Below are 18,853 nucleotides of genomic sequence, written 5' to 3'. Positions count from 1 at the left end.
CCAGTTATCTCCCTAAAAATACTTTACATCCAGTAGGTCTTTCATTGAAAAAATGGTCAAAGCAAAGTTGCCAAGTCTGCTTCTCACCAGTCTTCCCCATCTGTTAAAATTCACCCAGTTTCTCATGCTGAAGATCAGAAGAATAATCTTGGATTACTTTCCTTACCCTTTAATCTATCAGCAATTTTATAAATTCTTCCATCAAAATATTCCTGAAGTCCTTCCATTTCTACCCATCTCTGCCCCTACCTGCCTGGCCCAAGCACCAGGACTCCCACCCGGACACCTGCAATGGTATCTTAATTGCTCTCGCCACATGCACAATATTCTGTAGATGGCAGCCAGAGTGGGCCTCACTGGATATAAAGCAGATCATGCCACGCTCTGCTCAGACTCTGCAAAGCCTTCCCATGGCAAGAAAAATAGAATGCATGATCCTCAGCATGGCCTCCATGGGCAGGAGGGGGCCTCAACATGCTCTGGCCTCAACAACCCCACCAGCTGCTCTCCCACCCAGTCGGCACCTCTCCCTTGCTCTCCCATCCTCCAGAGCATGAGTTCTTTCCCCCTCGGGGAGCTTCACAAATGTGCTTTCCTCTGCCTGATATTTCTTTTTGCCCCGCTTCCCCCTGCCTAGTGGCTACTCATCCTTAGAGAGAAATTTGTGACCCACAAACCCATATTAGGCACTCCTGTTGGAATTTCTCACACTACACTTGAAAGTTTGTCCTTATACACTTCTTTAGGAGGTTGCTTAACATCTGTCCCTCACTTGACGATACAGTCCAAGAAGACAGCAGTTATGTCTGTATCAGCCATCCCCATACACATAGCATGCAACTGACACAAAGTGGATACTAGCAAAAATGCCTTGCCCCCATTTGAGTTCTTTAGTTCATCCCTCCCTCAAAAGGACAGGGAATAGGGCAACAACGATTTAATCTAAAAAGCTATCATAATCCTAAAAGCTATCATAATAGCTTACACACTAAAGCACAGTGTATGAAAGTATTGTACCGTCCATCTGTCCTTCTAGTTAAATGTTGTTCTCTCTAGCCAGTCACAGTGACAAAGAAAGATGCATGCACTTCTGCTCCATTGCCCACATCCCACACCTGACACTTTCCAAACAATTTATTAATCAATTATTAATTGTGGCAGCAACCACACTTTCATCATTTAAGACCCATCTTCAGAAAGGATGTATAAGCATTCTCTACAATGGCTGGCTTCATTAAGAAAACGCTTCACACAGGAGCTGAAATCAATACAAAATGACGAAAAGTTCAGCAGGTGACGCTGACCAGGGGCCCAACTGCAGTGACATCTTCCCCAAAAAGCACACACAGACTAGGGGAGCAGAGCAGGGACAACTGACGGGATCAGGGTAAATGTTTCATTTTTCCATCACTACTGTGGAAAACTTTTTTTGTATTTGCAAAATAAAACAGGGATAAATTCTTCTAAGGCACTATTCTAAAAGGAAAAAGGAGTGCAAATGTTTAAACTAAAGATAGTGTTACATGTGTGAATGAACTGAAGAGTTTCATTTCTCCCGAGTATGTTCTAATTCATTGCTTTTCCTTTTATTTTGCTGAAATACAAGATAGTATCTATACTACTTGCTCTAAGAGTATGTGAACAGTCCATTGGTTTTTTTAATGATCTAAACAGTTTTCACTTGGAGGTATGTTCCTATAATAAACTATGTTCAAAATATGTTTACCAATACTACAAGGTAGAAATGCTTTGTAAACTACAACACTATTCAAAATAAAGCATTTGACAAAATACAGCATCCTTTCCTGATTAAAACCCTTCAGAGTGTAGGAATAGAGGGTACATTTCTCAATCTCATAAAAGCCATCTATGAAAAGCCTACTGCAAGCATTATTCTCAATGGGGAAAAGCTGGAAGCCTTTCCCTTAAGATCAGGAACACGACAAGGATGCCCACTCTCGCCACTATTATTCAACATAGTACTAGAAGTCCTTGCAACAGCAATCAGAAGACAAAAAGGGATCAAAGGTATCCAAATCGGCAAAGAAGAAGTCAAACTGTCTCTCTTTGCAGATGACATGATACTCTATATGGAAAACCCAAAGGAATCCACTCCCAAACTATTAGAAGTTATAGAACAATTCAGTAAGGTGGCAGGATACAAAATCAATGCCCAGAAATCAGTTGCATTTCTATACACGAATAACGAGACTGAAGAAAGAGAAATTAGGGAATCCATCCCATTTACAATAACACCAAAAACCATACGTTACCTTGGAATTAACTTAACCAGAGACGTAAAGGACCTATATGCTAGAAACTATAGATCACTTTTGAAAGATATTGAGGAAGACATAAAAAGATGGAAAAATATTCCATGCTCATGGATTGGAAGAATTAACATAGTTAAAATGTCCATACTACCCAGAGCAATCTACACTTTCAATGCTATCCCGATCAAAATACCGAGGACATTTTTCAAAGAACTGGAACAAATAGTCCTTAAATTTGTATGGAACCAGAAAAGGCCCCGAATCTCCAAGGAACTGTTGAAAAGGAAAAACAAAGCTGGGGGCATCACAATGCCGGATTTCGAGCTGTACTACAAAGCTGTGATCACAAAGACAGCATGGTACTGGCACAAAAACAGACACATCGACCAATGGAACAGAATAGAGAACCCAGAAATGGACCCTCGGCTCTTTGGGCAACTAATCTTTGATAAAGCAGGAAAAAACATCCGGTGGAAAAAAGACAGTCTCTTCAATAAATGGTGCTGGGAAAATTGGACAGCTACATGCAAAAGAATGAAACTTGACCACTCTCTCACACCATACACAAAAATAAACTCCAAATGGATGAAAGACCTCAATGTGAGACAGGAATCCATCAAAATTCTAGAGGAGAACATAGGCAACAACTTCTATGACATCGGCCAGAGCAACCTTTTTCACGACACATCTCCAAAGGCAAGAGAAATAAAAGATAAAATGAACTTATGGGACTTTATCAGGATAAAGAGCTTCTGCACAGCCAAGGAAACAGTCAAAAAAACTAAGAGACAGCCCACGGAATGGGAGAATATATTTGCAAAGGACACCACAGATAAAGGACTGGTATCCAAGATCTACAAAGAACTTCTCAAACTCAATACACGAGAAACAAATAAACAAATCATAAAATGGGCAGAAGATATGAACAGACACTTTTCCAATGAAGACATACAAATGGCTAACAGACACATGAAAAAATGTTCAAAATCATTAGCCATCAGGGAAATTCAAATCAAAACCACACTGAGATACCACCTTACGCCAGTTAGAATGGCAAAGATAGACAAGGCAAGAAACAACAATTGTTGGAGAGGATGTGGAGAAAGGGGATCCCTCCTACATTGTTGGTGGGAATGCAAGTTGGTACAGCCACTCTGGAAAACAGTGTGGAGGTCCCTTAAAAAGTTAAAAATTGAACTACCCTATGACCCAGCCATTGCACTACTGGGTGTTTACCCCAAAGATACAGACGTAGTAAAGAGAAGGGCCATATGCACCCCAATGTTCATAGCTGCATTGTCCACAATAGCCAAATCATGGAAGGAGCCGAGATGCCCTTCAACAGATGACTGGATTAAGAAGCTGTGGTCCATATATACAATGGAATATTACTCAGCTATCAGAAAGAACGAATTCTCAACATTTGCTGCAACATGGACGGCACTGGAGGAGATAATGCTAAGTGAAATAAGTCAAGCAGAGAAAGACAATTATCATATGATTTCTCTCATCTATGGAACATAAGAACTAGGATGATCGGTAGGGGAAGAAAGGGATAAAGAAAAGGGGGGTAATCAGAAGGGGGAATGAAACATGAGAGACTATGGACTATGAGAAACAAACTGAAGACTTCAGAGGGGAGGGGGTGGGGGAATGGGATAGACTGGTGATGGGTAGTAAGGAGGGCACGTATTGCATGGTGCACTGGGTGTTATATGCAACTAATGAAGCATCGAACTTTACATCGGAATCCGGGGATGTACTGTATGGTGATTAACATAATATAATAAAAAATCATTAAAAATAAAAAAATAAAAACAAACAAAAAAAAAAAAAAAATAAAGGGGGACATCTACATCCTTAAAACAGAGAGCAAACACTACCAATAGCTCATACTGAATGAAGCCTTACCACTGAGATCACCTCTTGCCAGCCAAGTTCAACCATGCCTTTTCAGTTCGGTTTTTCATCAGAAACAGATGAGACTTAACACGGAGTTTCCTGAAGCACCTCCTCATTGGCTTCCCTGTTCCTGTGATGCCAGGTTTTCCTCCTCCCTCTGACCATCATCTCTGTCCACAGTCACTGGACCTGCTCTCCCCCCACTGTGATCATTTATTCACCCTGTCTCATGCTTTTAACTGTCATCCTCATTCCAGCAGAATTATTTCCTAGCTGGCTTTCTCCTGACCTAACATCAGAGTTCCTCCCTCCAAACTCACCACTTCAGTATCTCTTTCAATTCTGTATTTTAAAAACTGAACTTAGGGGCGCCTGGGTGGCTTGGTCGGTTAAGCGTCTGCCTTCAGCTTGGGTGATGATCTTGGGGTCCTGGGATCGAGTCCCGTGTCGGACTCTCTGCTCAGCAGGGAGTCTGCTTCTCCCTCTCCCTCTCCCCCTGTGTTTTCTCTCTAAATAAATAAAATCTTTAAAAAATTAAATTAAATTAAATTAAATTTAGTTTTAAAAAAAACGGAACTTATCTGCTGCTCCACCCTGCTCCCAAACCACCTACCCGGCTCTCTTGCTAATTTCCCCATTTCAACAGCAGCACTCTTTCCAAATTAAAAGTGTTGATTGAAACAATGAACACTTATCTAATTGTGATTTTCAAACTCTTCTCAGCTCTAGAGAAGGGGAACCAAAGACACATGTGAAGGAATGGGGTGGGGGCAGAGAGGCTGGCTGCTTCCTTGGTTTGACTGGGTGGCCTGGTGCTTCCCATGCAGCCTTCTCCCCCAGTGGCTTCAGGTCTCCCTCTTCTTCACAGTAAGAACTCCAGAGCTTTCCATCTGCAAATCTTCCTTCATCATCAGAATGATGTTCCTTACTGCTGCTTTCATCACCCCATGCCTCTGCTCAGCAGCTGCCTGCTCACACTGAATCCCTATTCAGTCCTACAAATATCTGTTGACTATGCACTTAACCACTTGTCAAGGACCATGCTGGGCCCTGAAGGGTTATTATCACTTAAGTTAAAAGGCTAGAACTACAGTGCAAAAATATTCTGAATAAAAAGAGAACTAAGGACCTGTTCATATCCTTACAGAAAATGTGTTACTTAAAAACAGAAGCTAAATTGTGAAAAACATATAAAACTGTTTTTTTTGATGACTATCATTGATGGTGACTATAGTTAATAATACTGTATTGTATATCTGAAAGTTGCTAAGACAACGGATCTTAAAAGTTCTCATCACCAGAAAAAAAAGTTGTAACTGTGGTGATGGATGTTAACTAAAATTACTGTGATAATCATTTCACAATCTATACATATATCAAATCATCATGCCATACACCTGAAACTAATATATCAATTATATCTCAATTTTTAAAAATAAATAAACAGAAAATGGCAAAATCTGAAGACTGGGCCATCAGAAAAAAAAAAAACTGTTTTTACATCTGCACTTACAGGTGAACCAGGAAAAGTATAAGTCAAAGAACGGAAGTCTAGTGTGAAAATCAGGGACTCCTTCGCAGAGGAAGAATTACACTGGATCATAAAGAATAAAAGGTTCCTAGTTTGGGCCGGTAGGGGCTGGTGGGAAGAGCATACACAACCACATTTCCCAGTGTGGACACTGCAAATAATTTTTCTTAGTTCTAAACAAATCATAACCATGCCTTTGAGGCATGAAACTCCCTTCTCCCTCCTAGGCCCCCAATCTCTTCAGCTTTCACCTTGTCAATCTGTGGAAGAACCACTCCTAAAGACTCAGCCCAAAGCCCAACTCTCTCTGTGTTCTTTTCTGGTCACTCCAGACCCCAAGACCCTCTTCTTGCCAGACCCCCTGACCACTATCTGTTTTAGACCAACAGCATGTTAGTTTAGACTGTTTTAGTCTCAAATCCTATTGGTTTCTGCATATCATCTTGTTCACAAACATTTGGTTTGCATGTTTGATCTCCCAACACGTTAAAAGCTCAAGCTTTTAGTGGTATGTCATACAAATGTATGAACATACGTAGTAAATTCCATAGTAAATGGTTTATAGTGCAAATGACAATTGAAAATTTTTTAAGGAAAGTTAAGATGAATTAGAAATGTAATTTAAGATACAAATCACACAGTATTGCAATGAAACATTCTTACGATGAACTTGAAAACACACTTCTCCCTAAGGTAAAAAGTTAAGACAGTTCCTTAGTTTTCCTTAATTCTGTCTTCACCAGATCACCCTCCCACCAATATCCTTTCTCAGAAAACAGACTGAGACCTCATCATAGAGGTAGACCAATATTGTCCCCAAAAGCGCTGAATAAAGAATTCCAAAGTCAAGGGCTACCTCCAATACAAACTCACCAATGCACCTCACAGTCTGAGAACATAACGTATAGCAGTTTTAAGCTCATCTTTCCTACTTAACAGTTACACCCCATGTGGGTATAGTAGAATCCAACCCACTTAGATGCTCCTGAAATCTCTCCTCTCTCAAAACCCTTTCTCCCGAGTCTAGGGTACCTTGAGAAGAAACTGAAGTTGGCGTATTTAGCATCTTGGGAGGAGCTAAATGCATTCAAAGTCTAGTATCACGCATCAAGAACAAACTCCATCTGTTTGCCACTTTAACCTTTTTTGAGTCAAGGGGACTAGAAAACACCAGGAGATCCCACTACACTTATTTGAGAAAAGGACTGAAACTGGAAGCTGTCCTGAGCAACTGCTAGAACAGCTCCGACAGTGGGGTCCAGGAGACAATGCCACTTTGGTCATGGTGACCAAATAACCCTGAAGTGTGAGTGGTGGGCATGGAAACACCCCAACAGGAAGGTAGTAGTGACCAGACTGACCTCATGGTGCTATCACACGCAGGAGTCTCAACAATAACAACGTCCAGACCTTCCTTTTAGTTTCCCCCTCCAGGCATGGACAGATTAAGACTCTCCCTCTAAGTGGATAAAGGCATATACAAAATAAGGTACATCCTGTGGACTTTAATCAATGACTACAGGATATAAAAGGCAGGGCACAAACCCCCTGGAATTCTCCCACCTGGGGAAAAGGCTTATTACACCAATCCCGCAGGTAACTGCGGCACGGGCCCAGGTGTACGCGGGTCCGCTAGCCTCCCCCTGGCCCACCTCTGCGGAGAGGGCGAGGGAGACTCAGCCAGCGCGCCCCGGCGCAGTTCCGGGCTTGGGGGAGGGGGCGGGGGAGAGCTAGTTAAACCGCCACATATTGGCTAGACGTCCCCCAGCGCGCACTTCCTCGCTCCAGCCCAGGGCTGGGCAGAACTTAGAGAGCAGGACTGGAGACGAAAAGGGGGTGGAGTGAGGAAGCGCCCGCGGGGGTCTTGGCCGAAGCCAAGTCCCGGCACACATGACAGTTGTCAGCGGAGAACGGGGAGACCGAGGACGCCCGACCGGAGAGAAAACAAAAGCCAAACGCCCACCGCCGGGCGCCCGGTGGCCTGAGGCAGGCTTGGGACCGCCGGGAGTCCCCGCCCCCCCAACCCGGCCCCTCGTCCCTGGGCTCTGGGCTGAGCTGGCGCCTGCCAGCCCAGGTGACCGCACCGACACCCCCGGCCCCGGTGGCCCCGGCGGCCGGGAGCGGGACGGTGCGGGGCCACGCCACGCCCGTCCGAAGTGGGCGACAAGTGGGGCAGCGCCTCGCGCGGGGAGCCCGGCGCGCTCCCGGCGGCGAAAGAGAAAGAGAAAGAACCAGCGCCAGGCGGAGGCGACTCCTAACCGCCACCGCCCCCTGGCCCGGCCTCGCCGCGGGCGACGCGCACGCCCCTCGGTCGGGCGCGGGGCCCGGGGCCATCCCTGGCGGTCGCGGCCGTGCGCTCACGCGGTCGCCCGACCACNGGGGAGGGGCGCGAGGGTGCACGCGCGGGGTGGGGGCGCGGGAGCCTCCCCTGTCGGCCCCGCGCGCATGCTCCCGCCGCACCTGCCTCGCTCCGGGTTCCGCTCCCCCGGGAGCGCAGTGGACGCGGGGCGGCAGCTGGGGCTTTCAGGTGGGAGGGAGGTGGCTGCGGCTTTCTCTTCGAGTGCGTCTTTCCCCTTTTTGCTCCCCGGGAAGGAGTCCCCCAAATCTTGGCTACTTCCTGCCTAGCCCCTCCCCACCCGCGCAGTGGTGTCCCGGGGCGCTCATCCCTGCCTCATCCCAGCTCTGAGGGTTCACCTTCCAAATGTTCTCTCTCGCCTCTGGAATCCTTTCTGTCCTTCTGCTCCTTCTGATTTTGCAACCTCCTCTAGGATGCCCCTTTCCCGCTCTCGACTTTGCTACACACCCGACCGCGGGTACCATTTCAAAATAAAAGAATAGTCTTTTCAAGTGGCAAGAACAAATGTTCACTGACCCTGTTCTAGCTGCTTGAGACTGAGTAGGAAACAGGAGCAAAAGAAGTCCCTGCCCTCATGGAACTTACAGTCTTACTGGTTAGCGTTAGGCTTTCACAAAGCGTTGTTGCGGATTTGGAGAGAAAGTTATTAAATCATTTGCTTTGGCTTTTATTTAAAAGTAGCTGGCAATCGAAGACCATATTTTCTGACTTTTAAATGTAATTTTTTTTCATGGAGGTGTCTCGTGTAAAAATTCTAGTGTGCAAATAATAGCTGTTAAGTACAAAGTAAGTATTAGTTTGTTGAGTCCCGCAAGAAAGGCAGTAATTTAACATGATTAAAAATAATAATTTCCAAAATGATTTTTTGGTTTGTTGTTGAATACCATAAACGGACAACTTAAAACTGTTTTGTTTTTCAGGTGAGACTGGTCCTTTGGTTACAAACAATTTAGTGTTGTTAACGAAGAGAGAAATATAAAATCCTTTGCTAATGCAATTTTTGATTTGGGAACCATGATCATAGAAATTTACAAGTAGACACATGAAAACTGGGTTCTATGCTCTAATCAGTTAAGAAAAAGATTTGGGGCAAAGAGAAAAACAAAAGGAAGCAGAAGGCATCAGCATAGAGAGAACATTTAAAACAGATCTATTGAAATTCTGCACTTTTTTCATCCCATTTAACATGTTTATGCTAAAGACTTTTATAGAGTTGTGATGTATTTCTGTGACAACAGGCACACATCAAGAGACTATCTTGGCATACTTGCTCAGCTGACTGCATGGAATTAGAGTAGAACCCAAAGGTTGGATGAGAATCTCCCCTCCCTGCTACTTATGTGAGCACAGACAACATTTTTGGCAAAGGACAAGTGTTTCGACTACTGTAGTGTAATCCTGGTCTCTCCCCAGCAGTGTCTATCATTAAAGACCCTAAGTCTTAGTGATACAAACATCAAAATGTTCCCAGCACAGACAGAGTTAAAAGAGCTTCTGGTTCCACCCTCCTCATAGAAAAATCAATGTGAATGTTATACAAAATCAAAGAAAGCTGGATTGAAATCCAAATAGAGTGAATTTATATCACCTTGTTTTCACTTTTTTTGAGGAAACAGTTATTATAATATGTTTATTGAATGTATTTGGCTTCCTTTGATGAAAACAGAAACACTGTTTTCATGGGCAAGGTTTAAATAAGGAAAAGAATGCACCAATGAGACAGGTGACACGGGCAGAGAACCTCATCCTGGGTTACTTAAATGTAAATCTATGGGTGCATAGTGCTGACAACCACATATGATTATATTCAAAGAAGCTGACATCTGTTTTAAACGATACTGTTATTCAAATTATATGGAAATATAAGCAGTGTAAGCATTGGTACACTTATTACAGAATTTTTGAAAAGCTGTTGTTGTAAATCCCTTTTATTTGAACAGCTGCAGATTAAAATGAAATAACCCCATTGTTGAGTATTGCAATGTTACCACCAGTCCCTTGTGAACAATGGTGTTTAGAACACTGATGGTTACTCAGCATTTTTTATTTATAATTCAGTTGAATCTAACAAACTAAGTGGGAAAGATAATGTTGACCAGAGAGGTAAGGATGCCTGTTAGGAATCGCTGGTGGCAGAAGAGCCCCTTTAGACATCTCATAAAAATAACAGAGTCTGTAATGTTCTGTAATGTTTATCTCATGGGTGGAAATGAGACCTCCTCATTGGCTGAGATAGTGATTCGCTTTATTTAAGTAACACTCCATTTTAAAATTTGCTAAATTTATTTACTTTTTTCTAATTGGGGAGGGGTTGTTTTATTTGTCGATGTTGTATATGTGTTATTTTTATATGCATATATATTATTTTTTTAAGTAGAATTAAATTGCATTGCTTTATTATTTGATCAATAGCAGGACTGCCCATTGACACAGAAGTGTTTTTAAAATTCATGATTTTTTCCTAGCATATATTTAGGACCATTTAGGAGTTAAGCACAGAGTAAATTCCTTTATACACTTCAGTGTAATTGGAGAGAGGTTATCTTAACAGCATTCTATGCTTACTCCACAAATTGTCCATTGCAGCTAAAATCATTTCAGTCGTCACCATTTATCATCAATAATTAATATCCTCAAGTTTATTTTCATATTAATGCCATTGTTAATAATTTTACTCTCACCACACTATATTTTCTCTGTTAAAGCAATATTTCCTAAGCAGACTATCCAATTTTAAACTTTCTTAATGAGTTGAGATACAAGTAATTGTATAGAGTTCTCAGTGTAAATACTGGTTCAGACAGAAGTGTAAATAATATTGAAGAATTAAAGCTAACTTTAAATGATACCACGAAGCTTTATAAATAAAATAATATGCATATTATATAATTTTGAATCAAGGACTTAAAATTTACATAGAAATCTATTTATTTTTACACTTGTACTTTTTTTGGTTGAACAAAGCTATCATGAAATAGCTTTGTTCTAACACCATTTCCAGGTACCCGCCCATGAATTTTTAAAAATTCAACTTCTACACAATATTTCTGATGATATTTAAAATCTCTATAAACTGAATGAGATAAAGATCGTTACATCAATACGCAAACTTCAATTTCCACTACAACCATACTGAATGAACTAATAAGGTTTGGAGAAGCCTGAAAACTGCAGAAGGCAAGAAAGCAATCCCTTTAATCGCATTTTCAAAGATATTGATGACACAACCATACCATCTCCAAGGTGAGAGATCTGGAAAAAGAAAAATGGAAAATTCAGAGTAGCAATTCATACTTCCTTGAAAAGATATATGCCCCAAATAATGGTAACTAGACATGCATTTTCTAAGAAATAACAGGTGGGATAGTATGTAGAACACATGCCAGGTGTCAGGAAAGACAGTGGTTATTCCTGACTCTGCCATCGATCCATCATGGAAGAAGCCACCTGGCTGCAGAGGATATGTCTCATGGCATAGTACTTCCTTTTGAAATCACCAACTTTAGGGTCTGGGTCTAGTTGTTAAGATTGTAGGTCCAGAAATCTGAGTCTGTTAATGCTCCCAGAAGCGATCGGGCTAAGGCAACCAGCTAAACACAAGAATACCAATGAAACTGACAGATACATATGCCAAAAGGATCGATGTTTTGGTGTCAGCACATTCCCACTACTATAGTCTACAAAGGAAGACAAGTTAGTTAAAAGATTGCCCAGTGACCATAAAATCAAAGCAGGGTAAGCTGGCTCTTAGTGGGTACTGTTGACAAGTGACAACTGTCTGATACAACCATTCTCATAAAGGGAGGTCTTCAGCCATGATGTCAAAGGCTGTGTCAGCTGGATATGATGCTATTCATTGAGGTCCAGTTTCTTTTTGCATTCCAATCCTTGACTGAATTTGGGTGCTTTAAAACCTCCATCAGCAGTATATTGACAAACCATCTTCTGCGAGGGTAATTACTGCAGAATAATATGTTCATTTATTTTTTTCTTTTCAGCCTTCTGAAAGGATGGCTTTTTTTTTTTAACTTTTCCTTGACCCAATCTCAAAAATCCAAAAGTACATATGATCCCTTCCATGCTAACTGCCTAAATAAAAATGTTTGAATCATTTCCATTTTAGATTTAATTTCCCTATTTTATTAAATCTTCAAACAAAATTAAAAGGTCGGGTTTTTTTGTTTGTTTGTTTGTTAAGTACATTATCTTAACATCTATTATTCCATTGAAAAATATGGAATCCACTTTTTCTGGACTGACTATGCATGTGTTCTTTTTCATTATAATACCTCCAATGCAAATTCTTACAAAATTCATTTCCAATTCTACAAATATGAATCACCCTAAAACTACTGAAGTGACATTTGCTTGAAGAAGTAAAAAGACTTTATCCATCCTCATGGATGAATGTTTCTTTAGACTTTTAGTTACCAAGTGAATACCTTGAACTTAAATATTGTGTATTTGTTTCTGGATTGAAGACAGTTGATTGCTCTATATTACTGAGCTATTACTATTACCCAGAAAATAAGATGATTATCTATCTATACCCCGGAATGGAACAAAGCTCACCAGCTTAGTCTAGTTGAGCCAACAACATAAAATATAAGAATAAGGAAGTTGTTAAGTAATTTTAAGCCTTCTACTTCAGTACTAAACTTCTCAGCTATTCATGACATCCTTGAAAACCCCCTCATTGACCTTCAGATACTTCCCTACTCCATCTAAACAGGAAAAAAACCACTTCTTTGTGAATGTGGTGGATTAATTAAATTAATGCCTTCAGTTACAGATGGCCCTGGACTTTAATTTGACTTAGGATTTTTCAACTTTACAATGGTGCAAAAGCCATACTTTCCCAGTAGAAACTGAACTTCAAATTTGGAATTTTGGTATTTCCCCAGGCTGGTAATTTACTGAAGAGCCTCCTTAGTGACGCTGGGCAGCAGCAAAGCTCCCAGGCTGCCATAGCATTATGAGGGCGACAACCAATATACCGACAACCATTCTGTACCCATACAACCATTGTTTCTCATTGTTAGGACAGCATTCAATAAATTACGTGAGATATTCAATGCTTGATTATAAAGTAGGCATTGTGTTCGACGAGTTTACTCAACTGTAGACTAACGTAAGTGTTCTGAACACTTGTGAGGTAGGCTGGGTTGAGCTGTGATGTTCAGTGGGTTAGGTGTATTAAATGCATTTTCTGCTTGCAATATTTTCAACTTAGGATGGGTTTATCGGGATGTAACTCCATCATAAGTTGAGGAAGATCTATAGTGGTCTGCCTTTATCCACCCCCTTACAATGTAATTGTATTTGTTTCCATCATGAGGTGGAAACAATTTCCCACTGCTTGAATCAGGGAGGCCCTGTGACTTACTTTGGCCAATAGAATATGATGAAATGACAGCGTGCCAGTTCCAAGTCTAGACCTCAGAAACTCTGTGTGCTCTTACTTCTGTCTTGCTCCTATGTGATCACCGTGAGAATTAGGTGCTCCTGCTGGGGAATGGGACAGAGCCCAATTGTCCCATTTCAGGGCCTAGATGTGTGAAAGAGCATATAATGCTCAGCCAACCCACCAGCTGACCACAGAAGCGTGAATGAGGGACCCCAGCAAGACCAGCTGAGCCAAGAGCAGCCGAACCACCCAGCCAACCTATGCACTCATGAGAAATGACAAATAAGTCTCCAAGTGTTGGGCTGTTTCTTTATGCAACAACAGTCATGTGATACAAAGGGTTTATTTGTTATAGTATTAATGTAATTTTTCTCCTTGTGGAGCAAATTCAGTAACTACCTAAGTGTTCTGTTCCCTTAAAACTTGAATGTTGCATAAGTTCAGCATTGCTGATTTCAGAGACAAAGTCATAGGGTGCAAATGCAGCTGTTTATGTTTTGCACAAATGTGGGTCAGTGTATAGAATCATCACTCTCCATTAAAGTTCTTCCTGCTTCAGCCATTCTGTCCTCCTTATTAATTCTCCCCCCTCAGTTTACAGAGGCTCAAGTGTTTCATCCTGAGGGATAGCAACGGAAGCCTTCCTTTGACTTTGTTTCCCTCCTAGGCAGCTCTACTTCCTTCTCCCCTTAGTTACCAAAGTCCTATAAAAATCTATGTATGATTCATACTTATACTTTAACTCCTTCAAGTCTGATGTCTGCTCCAGAGCTCTACTGAAACAGTTCTCTTAAAAGTCATAAATGGCCCTGTAATTGTCCCAATTCATTTCATCTTCTGGTTATTGAACTCCTCTGTGCTTCTAAGGACACTGAGCCTGCTCACTTCCTTTGGCCGTCGTTAGGGACAAAACCCCATGGAGGTCACTTAGATAAAAGGCAACTTTATCAGGCAGAATCAGAAGTATTTCTAGACTCAAAGTTTGTAAGCATAGCCTGACCTCTCCAGGGTCAGGGACTTATCACTCCAGGTACTCTGGTCTCCCAAGTCTTTTCTGCTCTCTGGATGTATGGTGTCTTTCTCTGTCTCAGCAGATCCACACAGCCAAACCCAGCCACCCCAGGCCCAACTTCATATCACTTCCAGTTCAAGCACCTCACAGTTGATCCACTTTGCTGGATTCTACCTCCTCCTTCCTGGGAGAGAAAGATTAATTGGCCCAGCTTGACTCAAGTGTCTACTCTTAACTTATAAGTAGGCAGAATACATATTCAAAACGTTATAGACGCCCACACCTGATGTAAGTGTTATACGGGATGGCAGCAGGTGTTCCGCATGCTGTCCCCCTCACAAACTTCAAAAACCCTTTGTGGCTATCCTTGACCTATAGTTCCAAGTCCAGACGTTACTCTAAATGCTTCAAGGCCACTGCGCCTTACCCACATAGCACAACCCGCTCCATATCCCACCCCTTTGCTGAAGACAAGATACTCCCTGTTCTCAGAATGGCTGCAAGTTTTGTCAGTTCGCCCACAAAACCTTATCTGGGAGCACTCTTTTATCAGGGCTTTTCTGAATATTCAAATACAATGTACCTTTGAGGATTCAGCACTTAATGAAATCTCTCCCATGAAGCATTTATCAACTGTATCGCTTTACTTTTATTCTTTCTCCTACATACCCATAGCCCTTTGTTTATACATCTATATTGCATTTATATTATGTTGGCTTTAACTGTAATAACTTATTAGTTTACATATAACTCTGATAACTATGGTTTTCTGAAGAAGAGGAGCCATCTCTCTTAAGTCAGTGTTTACCTTTTTAATTATCTGTGGGATTTTACTTTTACTTTTTGTCCTTTTTAACAAAATTTTTTTTCAGAAAAAGTAGGAGATGATGCAATTAACACCCATGCATCCACCAATCAGAAGGACTATAAGTTCACACTTTACACTTGATGTGTTTAAAGGAGTAAGACATAATATTTAAAGTTTAATTCTTTTATCATCCTTTCCTTCATCTCTTGCTGCCTGTTTTTGCAGAGGCAACAACTCTTATGATGAATTTGGTTCATACCCCTTTACTATAAGCCTGTATCCTTACGATTTTTGAGTTTTGTGTCTTTCAAAGAAATCCTTCCCTACTCTGAGTTATAAAAGATGGTATTTTTTTCTTAAATATTTTTTAACCACAGTGTATTAGTGAGGGCCTGGAGTACTTATTGAACTTGTAGGGGATATGGGGCAGCCTACTTTTGCTCCTCACTCTAATGGGGATGCTTCTAAAGTTACCATGTTTACTGTAGGCTCTCTTAGAGATCCTTTTTCAGGTTAAAGAAGTTCCAGTAGCTCTTGTTACTAAGTGTTTTGGCTTGTTTGTTTGTTTTTGCTTACATGAAGAAGTTTGGATATTATCAGATGCCCATTCAATTTCTAATGAGATGGTCACTGTTTTTCCCTTTCATAATGACTTCTTTCATATATTTTATTTCTTTATTTCTGGGGGGATCTTAGTCATACTTATTTTAAAGTTATTTTGATGTTGTTTTCCTATTTGTACTTTATTGCTGGTAAATTCATCTTCCAGTTGTGGTTTGTTGACGATTTTTCTCAGTCTCAACTATCCTCAGAGTCTTTGAGTAGAGATCTGTTTTCTCCTCTTCCTCTCTCCACTGCCTTCTGTTTTCTTCCACCACTTGTTCCTCACCTTCTTGTCCAGATTCAGGTCTTGTCCTGGCAGTGCTAGACTTCCATTCTACGGTGATATTGAGGGTCTAGACTGGGAGAAACCTGGCCTCGGTCCTAAGCCTCCCTCTCTCTGGCTGCACTGCCAGGTGCTGCAAAAGTGCCTGCTTTCTGGCTCCTTTGGGGCCAGGCCAGAGCACCCGACCCCAGTTTTAGATACCGAGTCTGGCTCCAGTCCTGCATCAGGCATGAAATGCTTTTTTGACAGGAAAGGACCTGCATTCGTCTCTGATAGGTTAGCCCCTGCAGTCCACTGTGTGTTTCTGTCTTTGTATGTTTCTAGACCACGGAAATAACTGCCTTATCATTTAAATTTGTTTCAGTGGCTTTATTTGGATCAGGATGGGGAGCTCAGAGAGGAACTCAGTAATTTCACCACGTTTCCATTTCTAATGTGACTTTATATCCCTCTCAGGACCTTGCACAGTTCTTTGCACATTATATGCTCAAAAAGTTTCTGGAATTGAAACCACTGCCTCCCATTCCAGGGCAAGCTGGGTGAATGCTCATCAGAAAGGCACTGTGGAGGAAATCCATTCATCAATACAGGCTTGACCTGGATGAACTTTATTAAGCCTTTCTGTGTTGGAGATTCCAAGATTCCATGCCTGTTTACATGAACGGAGTGGCTCTGAAAGTAGGCACATTCAAACAATTGCCGGAAGACATGAGTATCAACTGCTCAATTCATACCTGAGGGTGACAAGGGTGAACTGAGAGGTGCTGCAGCTACATTTGAACCCCAAGGGACCTGTGTAATATTTCGTATGTGTTTTCAATATTATGCTTCAGATTTTTCTTTCTCTGCCTGTCTTCACTAATCATTGTTACGGTGAAATTTACCAAGTAACTAGCTTATTTGTCTGGGGTTATATTCTACTCTTTAATCCCCATCTCATTTCCTAAGCTAACTTCCCCTCCCTTCCACCTCTTATTTCCTTTTCCTTTAGTTCTTGCTCTATTTAGTACCAACTCTTTGGACTCTGGCATATAGAGCGACCCAAATGCTATTAAATAAAGCTTTGGATATGCAACTTGATAAAACTCCATCTTCCAAAAAAAAATCCAATTGCTCTTTTTAATCTTACATTATCTTAGCTTGGGTCCCAACTCAGTACACAGGTCGTGATACCCTGGTTTCTGTTTTATGTTCCAGTCCAAAGGCTTGTTCTCTGCTCTCATATTTCTTCCAAAGGCTCTAATTAAACCTGGAAATGGACCAACACCACAATAAATGAACAGCAAACATGAATCAAATGGTGGGACTCCTACTTTATCACTAACAGTCTTAAGAACCAAACTGAATTTCCAAGTGTCCAAATACCAGCAAGCCAGAGTACCACACATCAATCGTGTGCATTGAGTCGCTTCCTTAGTTCCTCAGCATGTTGGAGGTCTTCAACCGTACTTATGTTTTACTATACTTATGCCATATTCCAACAGTATTTTCAAAACTTTTGTCCAATAATCTTCTTTATAGAGGGTTGGTCAACATTTATCCAGGTGCTTCTTTATCATCATTACATTCCATTTTAAGCTCTGAGGGAAAATTTGAAGTAGCTAATTATGCACATTCAGTTGTACAATATTGGCTTTTGTCACATTGTCAAATGCCCCTTTAATGCTTTATTTCTAAGTATTTCACTCAGTCTTAATATCATCTCTCACCACGAGTTATTAGCATCCTTCTTAGTTTATAAATGGAGTAATAATTATTATTTCTATGGTCTTCAGTTTTATTCTACAGTGTCGTTAATTAGGTTTCACTGATTTCTGACAATACAACCTTGAGAACATCCTACCTTAAATAACCAGATACCTGAGAGCAAAACATTTAGTTGCATTTATTTTGTAGATCCACAAATAAAGGTATTATGAAGCAAAAGTTAATACTATCTATTATTCTTCAACAACTATAAGTCTAATGCTTGGAAAACAATCTATGAAACAATATACAAACTCTTTTCTAATAATAGGTATAAACATCCTTTACCTTGGAAAAGATTTACTGATTTCATTTTCTTTTTGAAATAAAAAAAAGTTTAAATGTGTGTGTCAACTACATTTCAATTTAAAAAGTTTAAAAATAAATAAATACCAGTTTAAATGCAAAAACAATCTATGAGCAAAGCAAACATCAGCTCTTCTCCTACCTTTGATGACTTTTATGCCATCATTCAAATCTCCCACTCAGGGTGTACTCCTGAGTCCCACTTCACCAACTGGGGTTTGCTTTCTCCCCAGGAGTGGGCAACCATGTGCCGAAAATACACAAACCCATGGATATCTTCCCAGAACATCAGTCTTTCTCTAGGTTTGACAGGAGGTAGAATCAAATTACCTGGCTGAGGACTTAAAACATTATTTTTATACTAAAATAACATGGGTCTATCATGGGGTAGAGGCAAAACTACCTGGATTTTTAAGATAAAACAGAAGACTTCAAAAATAAGTTTGTTCTTCTGGAAAAATTAATTCACATCTTCTCTATCCCAGAGAGCTAGTTTTATTTTTCTAATATTACCTTTCTGTTAGAATTTTATGTCCTCCATAATATCATTCATGCATTCATTCATAATAAAAAGATTTTTAGCAGGGGGACTAAGCTACAGTGTTTGGGGGTTTTTTGTTCCTTTG

General features: G+C 40.9%; 1 protein-coding gene and 1 pseudogene across 1 annotated transcript in view; one reads left to right on the top strand and one right to left on the bottom strand.

Moving 5' to 3' along the window:
* The window catches only part of L3MBTL4 (L3MBTL histone methyl-lysine binding protein 4), a 375,657-nt gene extending 366,798 nt beyond the window's left edge, over window positions 1-8,859 (bottom strand). The window contains exon 1 of the mRNA XM_019802531.2: window positions 8,401-8,859. The gene's annotated coding sequence lies outside the window, so the exon portion shown is untranslated. The remainder of the gene's footprint in view (window positions 1-8,400) is intronic.
* LOC100482439 overlaps window positions 7,597-18,853 on the top strand; it is a 34,416-nt pseudogene continuing 23,159 nt past the window's right edge.

Source organism: Ailuropoda melanoleuca, chromosome 14, assembly GCF_002007445.2.
Source record: "Ailuropoda melanoleuca isolate Jingjing chromosome 14, ASM200744v2, whole genome shotgun sequence".
Taxonomy (NCBI): Eukaryota; Metazoa; Chordata; class Mammalia; order Carnivora; family Ursidae; genus Ailuropoda; species Ailuropoda melanoleuca.
Note: the sequence above shows the minus strand (reverse complement) of the source record. Positions and strands in the feature narration are given on the sequence as shown.